Source organism: Eriocheir sinensis, unplaced genomic scaffold (genome assembly GCF_024679095.1).
Source record: "Eriocheir sinensis breed Jianghai 21 unplaced genomic scaffold, ASM2467909v1 Scaffold1050, whole genome shotgun sequence".
NCBI lineage: Eukaryota > Metazoa > Arthropoda > Malacostraca > Decapoda > Varunidae > Eriocheir > Eriocheir sinensis.
The window spans coordinates 55,652-72,286 of record NW_026110353.1 but is presented as its reverse complement, the minus strand read 5'-3'; the positions used below and the strand labels follow the sequence as shown (position 1 = coordinate 72,286).

General features: G+C 44.6%; 1 long non-coding RNA gene across 3 annotated transcripts; it reads right to left on the bottom strand.

Moving 5' to 3' along the window:
- Window positions 1-116: 116 nt before the first annotated feature.
- LOC126989101 (uncharacterized) lies at window positions 117-15,438 on the bottom strand. 3 transcript variants are annotated; one of them, XR_007742873.1, is made up of 9 exons: window positions 15,422-15,438; window positions 10,306-10,556; window positions 9,297-9,802; window positions 8,262-8,361; window positions 7,261-7,361; window positions 7,008-7,209; window positions 6,251-6,934; window positions 4,636-4,735; window positions 117-300 (listed from the first exon to the last, which is right to left on the bottom strand). It is a non-coding gene; the product is annotated as an uncharacterized LOC126989101 (long non-coding RNA). The 3 variants fall into 3 exon arrangements; XR_007742875.1 differs by lacking the exons at window positions 10,306-10,556; window positions 15,422-15,438 and adding an exon at window positions 12,577-12,603; XR_007742874.1 differs by lacking the exons at window positions 10,306-10,556; window positions 15,422-15,438 and adding an exon at window positions 10,109-10,126 and having other exon boundaries at window positions 9,297-9,807.
- Window positions 15,439-16,635: the final 1,197 nt, after the last annotated feature.

Here is a 16,635-nt window from a genome sequence, read left to right as displayed (position 1 = left end):
AAATAAGCAAAAAATGAGAAATTTTAACCTTAAATTTGTCCCTATGTCAATTATACTTCAAAGCCTCTCCGGAGAAAGACTGCAAACTGTTCTGGTGTTTTATAATTAAAAAAATCTTAGGGTCTATGTTTATTGAGAGCAAAATCAAAACAGAGTACATTTCCTCCAAGACAAGGCCGATTCATCTTGACGTTCTCTCCCCCTCCAGAGCATGTGGTGTGTGCTGGGATGCCTTGCAGGAGATCACGCTGGGATACGAAGCCGCCCCTCGAGAGATGGAGTCCACTCAACCGCTCGATTCTGCCGAGAGAAAAGAATCGTTCAACTCTGAAGACTGCCACGGATTCTTATGTATTAGCTAGCGAGATGTGAACTTTCTATCTCGTGAAAATAAAGTTCAGGGACGAATCTTGTGTTTTATTTTACAAATAACCATTGTGCTAAATCTCCGGACGCCCGAAGAAGTATAATGGACTTAGTACAGATTTTCAAGCTATTTTTACTGCTAGTTATGGCAAATTTTGTTCATTTTAAAGCCATTTTTCATGTATTTTTTGGCTATAAACTGAATTTTTTTTTGTTTTGATAATTTTAAAATTTAAGCAAGGAGAAACTAATTTAAACCACAAAAATCAACTTATTATATAAAATAAGTATAACTAACTAATACAAGGAAAGAAACATTAGAAATATAAGCTTATGAGAGAGGAAGATGAAGGGAACTTATTAAGAGGAGAGATTGCATACACAGGTCAAAATAGTTAAGCAACGGAAATGAAGGGAACACAAGAACATTAAACAAGACGTAAATCAGACATCTATAAAAATAAGAGTACTCGAGAGCAGAGAAAGACATGAAAGATTGCATATACATAACGAGGTCAAAAAAGTTCAAGAAAAAGCCGTAGAAATGAAGGGAAATCATTACCTTACAAGACAAAGCCATAACACAACAGACAGACATCTAGAAAAAGACAACTCAAAATCAGAGAAAATCACAGAAACGAGAAGAAAGGTTACGAGAGAGAGAGAGGAGGAACAACAGACCCCTACAAATGTGTCACTCCCTGCTCATGTGAGACAAGCCATATGCACAAGAAACTGATTCCCCTGTTTCTGCGCTTTTCCCAGGCATTAGAATGAACTTAAATCCACCATAACGACTCAACATCTTTGAATTTTAGTCTGATGAGGCCTAAATAGTTGGTCTATGCCAGGCAAGTGATACCTCAAGATGAACCCTCATGGCGCTTACCTCACTTCAGCAGGGAGGGAGCGACACAATGATAGCAACAAGGGAGTCATAAAGGAACATGGTACAGAGATGAATATATGAGAGATTACTGTGAGATATATATACACCTTAGACAAGAGAGAGAAATAAGGTCAGCACGAGAGGGCGGAAAGACGAGAGCTTGCAGACATATGAGAAAATAAAAACAATTATGTTGAAGAATATTTAAGATTACTATGAGATATATACACCTTAGACAGTAAGATGAACAGACAACATTACAAGCAGGAAAAACGAGAGCGCTTGCAGACATAATAGGAAGATAAAATAAAAGAATATGTATACAGAGATTAATATTTGAGGCATCCGGCAGAGAAGTGTCGTAAGAAACATAGACCCTTGTGTATAGTGTACGGAGTCTCTTTTCCCTTGCACTTTACATCTTAACAGAGCTATTATGTTCTAGTTTGCATTGGGAAAGGGAGACAAAACCTCCCACAAAAAGAACAAGGAATGAATGCAAGGGAAAAGCACCCTTATATGGGGTGTACGGAGGGCTGGAAGTCCCATAAACTGTCCTGGGAATGTTAACAAACTAATCTATGTAACAATAGGTCACTGTGCCTTACAGTTTCTCTTCCGGAAGCCTCGTATATATATATTAAAAGCTGTGGAGAAATGAAATCAGAGAAATAACTGGGATAATATAAATACAGAGAAAAAGGATTTACACGAGAGGGATTTACGTACGAGAGGAAGAAAGACAGGTAGAGGGAGGTAAAATGGAGGAGACAAGAGGTGGAGAGAGAATGTGTGGAGGGAGGAAGGCTATGAGAGAAGGAAAAATTAAAGATTTACATACAAAAGGAACAAAGGTAGGTAGAGAGAGGTAATATGGAGGAGACGATGAGGTGGAGAGATGGACATCTGGGAGGAGGAAAAATTAAAATGAGAGATAAATGCAGACACTGAGATAGAAGAGGAAGACGAGGAGGGAGGAGGAGGAAGGAGAAAAATCTACAATCATCAAGAGAGGAGAGACCTGGAGGAAGACGAGAGGAGGAGGAAGAAGGAACGTCATAGAGGAGAGTCTACCAGTGTCAAGTGCTGGTTCATGGTACGTATTTGAGCTTTCCTTCCTAAGAGAGAAGACTTAAATGAATGGATAAGAACAGATAGAAAGGCACGGTACAACTGATATTTGGTCAGTGTTCTCGGACGGTTCCGCCTCACGTTAACTACTTTCAAAGGCCGTAAAGGAGATTAATCTATTCTAATGAGCGTTTTCCTAGGGTTTGTGGTACATTAGAAGGGTCACACTACCACCAGTCATAAAACTACCCCTGGAATGCCCACAACTAAGAAAGCCTTGCTAAATATGTGTGCTTTGGCGACAAAATGTTTAAAAATATGGCCCTCGGACACTTTGGTCCCTCACGTCAACTACTTGCAAAGGCCGAAACGAAGATCAGTCAGGTTCTAATGAGTGTTTTTTCTGTTCATGGTACAGTGCAAGGGTTAAACTACCACCAGGGCCCTGTTAAATTAATGTCTTTGGGACGGCTTTTTAAAGGTTTTATCTATTTTTTTTTTTTTTTTTTTTTGACATCTCAGCCTAGCGCCAGTAGGCTTTCTTCAGGGTAGGCGCCTAGCTGGTGGTTGGCCCAAGCCTGTCATGGCGCAGGCAACTTTTTTTTTACAGTGCCGGCAGTTATGCTTGGCTCATGCTGCCCCCCGGAACTCATTCTTGATTCACTTGGACGGTTTCTTCTAGAGTCAGGGTTGATGGGTTGTCTTCAGGACAGCACGTGGGTAGTCTTAGGCCACTCAGCGGTGACTGAAAATCCCAGGTAGTAGCGTGGGATTCAAATCAACGTTGTCCATGGCGTGGTGAATGCTGGCCCAGCACACTAATCACTCAGCCACCGCCTACCCTATGGCCCTCAAACAGTTCGGCCTCTCATTACAACTACTTTCAAAGACCAAAAAGAAGTTTAATCAGGTTCTAATGACTGTTTCTTTTAGATTCAGGATACATGGGAAGGGTTAAACTACCACCAGTCATTAAACTACCCCTGGAAATGTCCAAAAACTCCTACGAAAGCCCTGTTAAAGGTGTGTGCCAGGGGACTCCCTAAAGGGTGGATGAATGGTATTTTCTGGCTGCCAGGTGAAGGGCGAGTGATGTGTTGTTGCAGTCTGCCTAATCCTACGTAATTCTGCAGTCTGCGTGGGAATTTAAGGGTCAGCGTGACTCCCGGGCTGCCACACAACTCCTTCGTGACTCTCAGTGATGCTGTGACTGTAACAATGGCAGGAGGAGAGGTTTTTGTACCTTCCTCATCTGATTCTGCACCCGAGTGTCCACGGCCAGTGACCTCGACTCCTCATAAGCCTCATCCTCCTCCCAAAACAGCTTTCAGTGTGGGCACAATTGAGAGAGGGCTGAAAGTGATTTTTTTAAGCCTTGAAAGTGGTGATTTCATGGTACATCCCCGCCCTTTAGGGGTTAGGCCAGTATTTTTAAACAAATTAGAACCAAAGTACACCTATTTAAAAAGCCTCTTGTAGTAGGAGTTGCCTGGGAATTGAGCCGTGGCTCTCTTGGTTGTGAGCCGAGTGTGCTAACCACTGCACCACGAAGCCCCCGACGGTATTGTAACCCTGGTGATTGAGCTGGAAAACCACCCACGGGAACCCAGCTAACCTTCTCTGTGGCCTTGGGAAATGGTCGTAATGGGAGCCTGATACATAAAAATCTGGACCTTGATCCAAAAATAAATACGCACGCAGCAGTTTTTTTTATTTATAGCAGTAATGCTAAAGTCTTAACATCAGTTTTAGCAAGGCAAGTTCATGTAAGGAGACTACATCCAGAGGTAAAAAAGGCCTTGAAAAATAGTTGTAATGGGAGCCAGACATGTATAAGAATATAGACCTTAACCAGAAAATCAAGCCAGGCAGTTGTTTTATCATAGAGCAGCAACGTGTTGACAGCAGTGTTAGGAAGGCAGGGCTATGTAAGGAGACTAGATTTAGAGGGAACAAAGGCACATGTAACCAAAGTATGCTCAGAAAGGCGCCAAGGAGCAAGGAGGCACCACTGGGAAGGTGAACTGAGACTATGCTATACATCTATACAACTGCCCTGACTGGTTCAGGCTGCATTGAGATTGACATGACAGTTGGTACGGAATGGATGACATTTAATTAGTATGTACGGTAGAGGCCAATATTATTAAATGTATCGGGTTTTCAAGGATGGTTCTCCAGTTCTCCAGAGATGTACTTCCTTCAGTCACGTGAGGTGAGTACAAGTGTCTGCCCCCCGCGTGCCTTTCCTTAAAGCTGTGGAAGGAATCAGGAAATATATAATTCAAAGAAAAATGAATCAGGCTTACCTTCTCCAATGAGGTACAGCGGGGACACAGAATTTCTTACTTGTGAGCAGAGTCTTCTTCTTCTTCTTCTTCTTCCTCTTCTTTTTCTTCTTCACACATCCTGCAAGTCAGAGGAAGTTAGTAGTGGTAGTGGTATCAGAGCAATACTGGAATACTCTGGTGGTTCATTGAGATGTTGTTGAGGTTATACTGGGGTGTATTTGGGTAATATTGGGATAAATTTGGGAATAAGAGGTAATATTGGGGCACACTAGGGTAATATCAGAGCAATACTGGAATACTCTGGTGTTATGCTGGGTTCATTGAGATGTTGTTGAGGTAATACTGAAGTGTATTTGGGTAATATTGGGATAAATTTGGGAATAAGAGGTAATATTGGGGCACACTAGGGTAATATCAGAGCAATACTGGAATACTCTGGTGTAATACTTGCTCCACTAGGATATTGGTGAGGTAATATTGTGGTATTTCAGGGTAATTTTGGAGCAATATTGAAGTAATATTTGGTCACCTTGGGGGTACTACTGAGCTACACTGCTGTAATATTGCATTCACTAGAGCATCACTGAGGTAATACTGGGACACCTTGAGGTAATTTTGAGGGTAATACTGGGTGCACTTTGGTATCAGAGGTAATATTGGGATGAAAATGGGGTAACAGGCATCCTAGAGGTAATATTGGGGTATTACTGGGGCACACTGGGGTAATATTTGGGTCCACTGAGGCATCATCCTTCAGGTAATATTGGGGTATTACTGGGGCACACTGGGGTAATATTTGGGTCCACTGAGGCATCATCCTTCAGGTAATATTGGGGTATTACTGGGGCACACTGGGGTAATATTTGGGTCCACTGAGGCATCATCCTTCAGGTAATATTGGGGTATTACTGGGGCACACCGGGGTAATATTTGAGTGGTGTATTCCAGCAAGACACTCCACATATATTCATGACATTTTATTCATATTTCATCTCAATCTTTTTTTTTCTTTACATTTATTTTTCCTTCCCAGTTCTTCGGCCTCTCTCTCTCTCTCTCTCTCTCTCTCTCTCTCTCTCTCTCTCTCTCTCTCTCTCTCTCTCCAGTTTCCTTTCCTGTTGTTCTATCTCCGCTGTGGAAGACGGTCACTGCTCTGCCCCTAAACCTGTCCACAGTGGTGTCCCTCTGTTCTATCCCCCACTCTCTCTGTTGTTCGTTAATGATCTTTCTTCCCAAAAAAACTGTCCTAACCACCAGAGCCTCTGCTAATGCCTCCACTGTGCATTACTCAGCATGTTTTAGCAGACCCCAGACCCTCCCTATAGGCACTACAAGACCCTGGACTGAAGGCTGTGGAATGGTTAACCTCAGAACTTGCTCATCCATCTATGCTATCAAAGGACAGGGAAGACAGACAGCCCCCCTCCTCTTCCTCTCTTTAATTACACCCAGATTTATCCTTATTAACCCCCAGGCCCCTCTCACCCATACCTGTAAGCATCTACCCATCCATACAAGAGCCAGGAAGGAAGGAAGGAAGGAAGGAAGGAAGGATGGAAGGAGGGAAGGAAGGAAGGAAGGAAGGAAGGAAGGAAGGAAGGAGGGAAGAAAAGACAAAATATTTAACACTCACCATTGGTTTGATGTCTGCCATATTACAAGTCCTTCCTCTTCTTCTTCCTCCTCTTCTCTCTCTGTGTGTTTTCTTCTTCTTCTTCTTCTTCTGCCTGTGTAAACAATTGAGATAGCAATAAATTCATGAAAAGAAAAAAAATAGCAAATAAAAAAGGAGAAAAAATTATATTGAAAGAAGAAAAATCAGATGAACACCTTTATGGATTTATTTTTATTTATTTTATTTATGTATTTTTGTGTTTGTTTGTTTGTTTGTTTGTTGGGAAGCACAAGCAACACAAGAGGGATTTTTTTTTATTTAATTCAATTTGTTTACTTTTTTTCTTATTCAGAGTCAAGCTTGAGAGAGAGAGAGAGAGAGAGAGAGAGAGAGAGAGAGAGAGAGAGAGAGAGAGAGAGAGAGAGAGAGAGAGAATGGCACCAAACTTAAGCGTAAACAAATTGATTCATTGAAGACACATTCCCAGCGCTGAACAAGCTTCCCCTTCCGTGGTCCAGTGCTGCAGCAAACAATACATTTCAAAACAAGCTTCCCCTTCCGTGGTCCAGTGCTGCAGCAAACAATACATTTCAAAACAAGCTTCCCCTTCCGTGGTCCAGTGCTGCAGCAAACAATACATTTCAAAACAAGCTTCCCCTTCCGTGGTCCAGTGCTGCAGCAAACAATACATTTCAAAACAAGCTTCCCCTTCCGTGGTCCAGTGCTGCAGCAAACAATACATTTCAAAACAGCAAACAATACATTTCAAAACAACCTTCCCTTCCGTGGTCCAGTGCTGCAGCAAACAATACATTTCAAAACAAGCTTCCCCTTCCGTGGTCCAGTGCTGCAGCAAACAATACATTTCAAAACAACCTTCCCTTCCGTGGTCCAGTGCTGCAGCAAACAATACATTTCAAAACAAGCTTCCCCTTCCGTGGTCCAGTGCTGCAGCAAACAATACATTTCAAAACAAGCTTCCCATTCCGTGGTCCAGTGCTGCAGCAAACAATACATTTCAAAACAACCTTCCCTTCCGTGGTCCAGTGCTGCAGCAAACAATACATTTCAAAACAAGCTTCCCCTTCCGTGGTCCAGTGCTGCAGCAAACAATACATTTCAAAACAAGCTTCCCTTCCGTGGTCCAGTGCTGCAGCAAACAATACATTTCAAAACAAGCTTCCTTCCGTGGTCCAGTGCTTCATCAAACAATACATTTCATAACATGCTTCGATTTCCGTGGTCCAGTGCTGAAGCAAAAAATACTTTTCAAAACAAGCTTCCCTTCCGTGGTCCAGTGCTGCAGCAAACAATACATTTCAAAACAAGCTTCCTTCCGTGGTCCAGTGCTGCAGCAAACAATACATTTCAAAACAAGCTTCCTTCCGTGGTCCAGTGCTGCAGCAAACAATACATTTCAAAACAAGCTTCCTTCCGTGGTCCAGTGCTGCAGCAAACAATACATTTCAAACAAGCTTCCCTTCCGTGGTCCAGTGCTGCAGCAAACAATACATTTCAAAACAAGCTTCCTTCCGTGGTCCAGTGCTGCAGCAAACAATACATTTCAAAACAAGCTTCCCCTTCCGTGGTCCAGTGCTGCAGCAAACAATACATTTCAAAACAAGCTTCCCCTTCCGTGGTCCAGTGCTGCAGCAAACAATACATTTCAAAACAAGCTTCCCCTGCCGTGGGCCAGTGCTGCAGCAAACAATACATTTCAAAACAAGCTTCCCATTCCGTGGTCCAGTGCTGCAGCAAACAATACATTTCAAAACAAGCTTCCCCTTCCGTGGTCCAGTGCTGCAGCAAACAATACATTTCAAAACAAGCTTCCCTTCCGTGGTCCAGTGCTGCAGCAAACAATACATTTCAAAACAACCTTCCCTTCCGTGGTCCAGTGCTGCAGCAAACAATACATTTCAAAACAAAAATCCAATCCGTGGTCCAGTGCTGCAGCAAACAATACATTTCAAAACAAGCTTCCCTTCCGTGGTCCAGTGCTGCAGCAAACAATACATTTCAAAACAACCTTCCCTTCCGTGGTCCAGTGCTGCAGCAAACAATACATTTCAAAACAACCTTCCCTTCCGTGGTCCAGTGCTGCAGCAAACAATACATTTCAAAACAACCTTCCCTTCCGTGGTCCAGTGCTGCAGCAAACAATACATTTCCAACAACCTTCCTTCCGTGGTCCAGTGCTGCAGCAAACAATACATTTCAAAACAACCTTCCCTTCCGTGGTCCAGTGCTGCAGCAAACAATACATTTCAAAACAAGCTTCCAATTACTTCGTCCAGTGCTGCAGCAAACAATACATTTCAAACAAGCTTCCCTTCCGTGGTCCAGTGCTGCAGCAAACAATACATTTCAAAACAAGCTTCCCTTCCGTGGTCCCGTGCAGCTGCAAACACTAACAATCCAAACAAGCTTCCCGTCCGTGGTCCAGTGCTGCAGCAAACAATACATTTCAAAACAACCTTCCCTTCCGTGGTCCAGTGCTGCAGCAAACAATACATTTCAAAACAAGCTTCCCCTTCCGTGGTCCAGTGCTGCAGCAAACAATACATTTCAAAACAAGCTTCCCTTCCGTGGTCCAGTGCTGCAGCAAACTTGACATTTCAAAAAATCCTGCCCTTCCGTGGTCCAGTGCTGCAGAAAACAATACATTTCAAACCACCGTGCCCTTCCGTGGTCCAGTGCTGCAGCAAACAATACATTTCAAAACAAGCTTCCCTTCCGTGGTCCAGTGCTGCAGCAAACAATACATTTCAAACAAGCTTCCTTCCGTGGTCCAGTGCTGCAGCAAACAATACATTTCAAAACAACCTTCCTTCCGTGGTCCAGTGCTGCAGCAAACAATACATTTCAAAACAAGCTTCCCTTCCGTGGTCCAGTGCTGCAGCAAACAATACATTTCAAAACAAGCTTCCCATCCCTGGTCCAGTGCTTCACCAAAAAATACATTTCAAATTCCGTGGTCCAGTGCTGCAGCAAACAATACATTTCAAAACAAGCTTCCCTTCCGTGGTGCAGTTCTGCATCAAACAATACCTTTACAAACAACCTTCCCTTCCGTGGTCCAGTGCTGCAGCAAACAATACATTTCAAAACAACCTTCCCTTCCGTGGTCCAGTGCTGCAGCAAACAATACATTTCAAAACAAGCTTCCCCTTCCGTGGTCCAGTGCTGCAGCAAACAATACATTTCAAAACAAGCTTCCCCTTCCGTGGTCCAGTGCTGCAGCAAACAATACATTTCAAAACAACCTTCCCTTCCGTGGTCCAGTGCTGCAGCAAACAATACATTTCAAAACAAGCTTCCCCTTCCGTGGTCCAGTGCTGCAGCAAACAATACATTTCAAAACAAGCTTCCCTTCCGTGGTCCAGTGCTGCAGCAAACAATACATTTCAAAACAAGCTTCCCCTTCCGTGGTCCAGTGCTGCAGCAAACAATACATTTCAAAACAAGCTTCCCCTTCCGTGGTCCAGTGCTGCAGCAAACAATACATTTCAAAACAAGCTTCCCCTTCCGTGGTCCAGTGCTGCAGCAAACAATACATTTCAAAACAAGCTTACCTTCCGTGGTCCGGTGCGGCAGCAAACAATACATTTCAAAACAAGCTTCCTTCCGTGGTCCAGTGCTGCAGCAAACAATACATTTCAAAACAAGCCTTCCTTCCGTGGTCCAGTGCTGCAGCAAACAATACATTACAAAACAATGTTCAACTTCCGTGGTCCAGTGCTGCAGCAAACAATACATTTCAAAACAAGCTTCCCCTTCCGTGGTCCAGTGCTGCAGCAAACAATACATTTCAAAACAAGCTTCCCTTCCGTGGTCCAGTGCTGCAGCAAACAATACATTTCAAAACAAGCTTACCCTTCCGTGGTCCAGTGCTGCAGCAAACAATACATTTCAATACAAGATTACACTTCCGTGGTCCAGTGCTGCAGCAAACAATACATTTCAAAACAAGCTTCCCTTCCGTGGTCCAGTGCTGCAGCAAACAATACATTTCAAAACAAGCTTCCCTTCCGTGGTCCAGTGCTGCAGCAAACAATACATTTCAAAACAACCTTCCCTTCCGTGGTCCAGTGCTGCAGCAAACAATACATTTCAAAACAAGCTTCCCTTCCGTGGTCCAGTGCTGCAGCAAACAATACATTTCAAAACAAGCTTCCCCTTCCGTGGTCCAGTGCTGCAGCAAACAATACATTTCAAAACAACCTTCCCTTCCGTGGTCCAGTGCTGCAGCAAACAATACATTTCAAAACAAGCTTCCCTTCCGTGGTCCAGTGCTGCAGCAAACAATACATTTCAAAACAACCTTCCTTCCGTGGTCCAGTGCTGCAGCAAACAATACATTTCAAAACAAGCTTCCTTCCGTGGTCCAGTGCTGCAGCAAACAATACATTTCAAAACAAGCTTCCCCTTCCGTGGTCCAGTGCTGCAGCAAACAATACATTTCAAAACAAGCTTCCTTCCGTGGTCCAGTGCTGCAGCAAACAATACATTTCAAAACAAGCTTCCCTTCCGTGGTCCAGTGCTGCAGCAAACAATACATTTCAAAACAAGCTTCCTTCCGTGGTCCAGTGCTGCAGCAAACAATACATTTCAAACAAGCTTCCTTCCGTGGTCCAGTGCTGCAGCAAACAATACATTTCAAAACAAGCTTCCCTTCCGTGGTCCAGTGCTGCAGCAAAAAATACATTTCAAAACAAGCTTCCTTCCGTGGTCCAGTGCTGCAGCAAACAATACATTTCAAAACAAGCTTCCCTTCCGTGGTCTTCCGTGGTCCAGTGCTGCAGCAAACAATACATTTCAAAACAACCTTCCCTTCCGTGGTCCAGTGCTGCAGCAAACAATACATTTCAAAACAAGCTTCCCTTCCGTGGTCCAGTGCAGCAGCAAACAATACATGTCAAAACAAGCTTCCCTTCCGTGGTCCAGTGCTGCAGCAAACAATACATTTCAAAACAAGCTTCCTTCCGTGGTCCAGTGCTGCAGCAAACAATACATTTCAAAACAAGCTTCCCTTCCGTGGTCCAGTGCTGCAGCAAACAATACATTTCAAAACAAGCTTCCCTTCCTTGGTCCAGTGCTGCAGCAAATAATACATTTCAAAACAAGCTTCCCTTCCGTGGTCCAGTGCTGCAGCAAACAATACATTTCAAAACAAGCTTCCTTCCGTGGTCCAGTGCTGCAGCAAACAATACATTTCAAAACAAGCTTCCCTTCCGTGGTCCAGTGCTGCAGCAAACAATACATTTCAAAACAAGCTTCCTTCCGTGGTCCAGTGCTGCAGCAAACAATACATTTCAAAACAAGCTTCCCTTCCGTGGTCCAGTGCTGCAGCAAACAATACATTTCAAAACAAGCCTTCCCTTCCGTGGTCCAGTGCTGCAGCAAACAATACATTTCAAAACAAGCTTCCCTTCCGTGGTCCAGTGCTGCAGCAAACAATACATTTCAAAACAAGCTTCCTTCCGTGGTCCAGTGCTGCAGCAAACAATACATTTCAAAACAAGCTTCCCTTCCGTGGTCCAGTGCTGCAGCAAACAATACATTTCAAAACAAGCTTCCTTCCGTGGTCCCGTGCTGCAGCAAACAATACATTTCAAAACAAGCTTCCCTTCCGTGGTCCAGTGCTGCAGCAAACAATACATTTCAAAACAAGCTTCCCTTCCGTGGTCCAGTGCTGCAGCAAACAATACATTTCAAAACAAGCTTCCCTTCCGTGGTCCAGTGCTGCAGCAAACAATACATTTCAAAACAAGCTTCCCTTCCGTGGTCCAGTGCTGCAGCAAACAATACATTTCAAAACAAGCTTCCCTTCCGTGGTCCAGTGCTGCAGCAAACAATACATTTCAAAACAAGCTTCCCTTCCGTGGTCCAGTGCTGCAGCAAACAATACATTTCAAAACAAGCTTCCCTTCCGTGGTCCAGTGCTGCAGCAAACAATACATTTCAAAACAAGCTTCCTTCCGTGGTCCAGTGCTGCAGCAAACAATACATTTCAAAACAAGCTTCCCTTCCGTGGTCCAGTGCTGCAGCAAACAATACATTTCAAAACAAGCTTCCCTTCCGTGGTCCAGTGCTGCAGCAAGTGGTCCAGTGCTGCAGCAAACAATACATTTCAAAACAAGCTTCCCTTCCGTGGTCCAGTGCTGCAGCAAACAATACATTTAAAAACAAGCTTCCCTTCCGTGGTCCAGTGCTGCAGCAAACAATACATTTCAAAACAAGCTTCCCTTCCGTGGTCCAGTGCTGCAGCAAACAATACATTTCAAAACAAGCTTCCCCTTCCGTGGTCCAGTGCTGCAGCAAACAATACATTTCAAAACAACCTTCCCTTCCGTGGTCCAGTGCTGCAGAAAACAATACATTAAAAAACAAGCTTCCCTTCCGTGGTCCAGTGCTGCAGCAAACAATACATTTCAAAACAAGCTTCCCTTCCGTGGTCCAGTGCTGCAGCAAACAATACATTTCAAAACAAGCTTCCTTCCGTGGTCCAGTGCTGCAGCAAACAATACATTTCAAAACAAGCTTCCCTTCCGTGGTCCAGTGCTGCAGCAAACAATACATTTCAAAACAAGCTTCCCTTCCGTGGTCCAGTGCTGCAGCAAACAATACATTTCAAAACAAGCTTCCCTTCCGTGGTCCAGTGCTGCAGCAAACAATACATTTCAAAACAAGCTTCCCTTCCGTGGTCCAGTGCTGCAGCAAACAATACATTTCAAAACAAGCTTCCCTTCCGTGGTCCAGTGCTGCAGCAAACAATACATTTCAAAACAAACTTCCTTCCGTGGTCCAGTGCTGCAGCAAACAATACATTTCAAAACAAGCTTCCCTTCCGTGGTCCAGTGCTGCAGCAAACAATACATTTCAAAACAAGCTTCCCTTCCGTGGTCCAGTGCTGCAGCAAACAATACATTTCAAAACAAGCTTCCCTTCCGTGGTCCAGTGCTGCAGCAAACAATACATTTCAAAACAAGCTTCCCTTCCGTGGTCCAGTGCTGCAGCAAACAATACATTTCAAAACAAGCTTCCCTTCCGTGGTCCAGTGCTGCAGCAAACAATACATTTCAAAACAAGCTTCCCTTCCGTGGTCCAGTGCTGCAGCAAACAATACATTTCAAAACAAGCTTCCCTTCCGTGGTCCAGTGCTGCAGCAAACAATACATTTCAAAACAAGCTTCCCTTCCGTGGTCCAGTGCTGCAGCAAACAATACATTTCAAAACAAGCTTCCCTTCCGTGGTCCTGTGCTGCATCAAAAAATACATTTCAAAACAAGCTTCCCTTCCGTGGTCCAGTGCTGCAGCAAACAATACATTTCAAAACAAGCTTCCCTTCCGTGGTCCAGTGCTGCAGCAAACAATACATTTCAAAACAAGCTTCCTTCCGTGGTCCAGTGCTGCAGCAAACAATACATTTCAAAACAAGCTTCCCTTCCGTGGTCCAGTGCTGCAGCAAACAATACATTTCAAAACAAGCTTCCCTTCCGTGGTCCAGTGCTGCAGCAAACAATACATTTCAAAACAAGCTTCCCTTCCGTGGTCCAGTGCTGCAGCAAACAATACATTTCAAAACAAGCTTCCCTTCCGTGGTCCAGTGCTGCAGCAAACAATACATTTCAAAACAAGCTTCCCTTCCGTGGTCCAGTGCTGCAGCAAACAATACATTTCAAAACAAGCTTCCCTTCCGTGGTCCAGTGCTGCAGCAAACAATACATTTCAAAACAAGCTTCCATTCCGTGGTCCAGTGCTGCAGCAAACAATACATTTCAAAACAAGCTTCCCTTCCGTGGGCCAGTGATGCAGCAAACAATACATTTCAAAACAAGCTTCCCTTCCGTGGTCCAGTGCTGCAGCAAACAATACATTTCAAAACAAGCTTCCTTCCGTGGTCCAGTGCTGCAGCAAACAATACATTTCAAAACAAGCTTCCCTTCCGTGGTCCAGTGCTGCAGCAAACAATACATTTCAAAACAAGCTTCCCTTCCGTGGTCCAGTGCTGCAGCAAACAATACATTTCAAAACAAGCTTCCCTTCCGTGGTCCAGTGCTGCAGCAAACAATACATTTCAAAACAAGCTTCCCATACGTGGTCCATTGCTGCAGCAAACAATAAATTTCAAAACTAGCTTCCCTTCCGTGTTCCAGTGCTGCAGCAAACATTCAATTTCAAACCAAGCTTCCCTTCCGTGGTCCAGTGCTGCAGCAAACACTACATTTCAAAACAAGCTTCCCTTCCGTGGTCCAGTGCTGCAGCAAACAATACATTTCAAAACAACCTTCCCTTCCGTGGTCCAGTGCTGCAGCAAACAATACATTTCAAAACAAGCTTCCTTCCGTGGTCCAGTTCTGCAGCAAACAATACATTTCAAAACAAGCTTCCCTTCCGTGGTCCAGTGCTGCAGCAAACAATACATTTCAAAACAAGCTTCCCTTCCGTGGTCCAGTGCTGCAGCAAACAATACATTTCAAAACAAGCTTCCCTTCCGTGGTCCAGTGCTGCAGCAAACAATACATTTCAAAACAAGCTTCCCTTCCGTGGTCCAGTGCTGCAGCAAACAATACATTTCAAAACAAGCTTCCCTTCCGTGGTCCAGTGCTGCAGCAAACAATACATTTCAAAACAAGCTTCCCTTCCGTGGTCCAGTGCTGCAGCAAACAATACATTTCAAAACAAGCTTCCCTTCCGTGGTGCAGTGCTGCAGCACACAATACATGTCAAATCAAGCTTCCTTCCGTGGTCCAGTGCTGCAGCAAACAATACATTTCAAAACAAGCTTCCCTTCCGTGGTCCAGTGCTGCAGCAAACAATACATTTCAAAACAAGCTTCCCTTCCGTGGTCCAGTGCTGCAGCAAACAATACATTTCAAAACAACCTTCCCTTCCGTGGTCCAGTGCTGCAGCAAACAATACATTTCAAAACAAGCTTCCCTTCCGTGGTCCAGTGCTGCAGCAAACAATACATTTCAAAACAAGCTTCCCGTCCGTGGTCCAGTGCTGCAGCAAACAATACATTTCAAAACAAGCTTCCCTTCCGTGGTCCAGTGCTGCAGCAAACAATACATTTCAAAACAAGCTTCCCCTTCCGTGGTCCAGTGCTGCAGCAAACAATACATTTCAAAACAAGCTTCCCTTCCGTGGTCCAGTGCTGCAGCAAACAATACATTTCAAAACAACCTTCCCTTCCGTGGTCCAGTGCTGCAGCAAACAATACATTTCAAAACAAGCTTACCCTTCCGTGGTCCAGTGCTGCAGCAAACAATACATTTCAAAACAAGCTTCCCCTTCCGTGGTCCAGTGCTGCAGCAAACAATACATTTCAAAACAAGCTTCCCCTTCCGTGGTCCAGTGCTGCTGCAGCAAACAATACATTTCAAAACAACCTCCACCGTCACTTCCCTCCCTCAACTTAACCGTCCCGGCCGGTAGGGCCCATATGGGACTGCGTCACCGCAGGCCGATAGATCCCTTATGGGACAGCTACTTTACGCGCGTATCATAACTGCGCTAACATTAGTAGCGCTGCTAATTTGGCTTGAGGAGTAGGCTTATGTCTACACTGTCGCCCCGGACCATCACCACCTCCCCCACGCACCCTACCTCTGTCCCATAGACCGACCCCAGTAAAGTGACCACCACCTCTGCCACGCCAACGAGTGCTGCGGCAGCTGTAGCAACGGCTGCTGCTTCTGCACGTGGTGCCCCTAAACGTCCAAGGGGACCAAAAAGGCTGCAATGATGTCGGGAGATGATGCATGCGGGTCAGTTATGCAGGGGTCCAATGCAGGCGGCCAGTCCTCCTGCGCCTGAAAAATATCACACTGTGACTGCCCCACTGTCACAGAGGGTCCAAAACAAACAAACAGGCCAATAATAGACCGGGAAAAGGCCTTGGGCGCACAACGGACCGAGTCTGACACCTCAGCAGTCTAGCCCAGCTCGGAGGGTTGCACGCCACCACAATCTTCAACTACCAGCGATTATTCTGAAGCAACCAGGGTGAGCTAACCAAAAATATTTCACATGCTGATGTATTTAAATGAATACTACAGCTAAAATTGCTTCCAGGTCATTCTGCAGGAGTTGATTTTAAGACGATTGCTGCGGCTTTGGGGGGTAGACGCGGGAGGTATCGTCGGCCTTTATGGGTTAATATTCAATAATGATGTTGAAATGCAAAGTCCTGCTGACATTGAGTTTAACCCTAACAGCGCGGGTGTGGACAACAGTGGGTCACAGCTGGTGCCTGGGCTCAAGGCGCGGTGTGGACAACATTCAACAAGCATTTTTTGACTTGGTGCGCCGTCAGATTTCCTTTGTTTGTGGTGAAGTAAGCATGTGTTTTCTTTCCAACACTACCCAGCCATGCTGCCTTGTGTTAGCTTTGACAA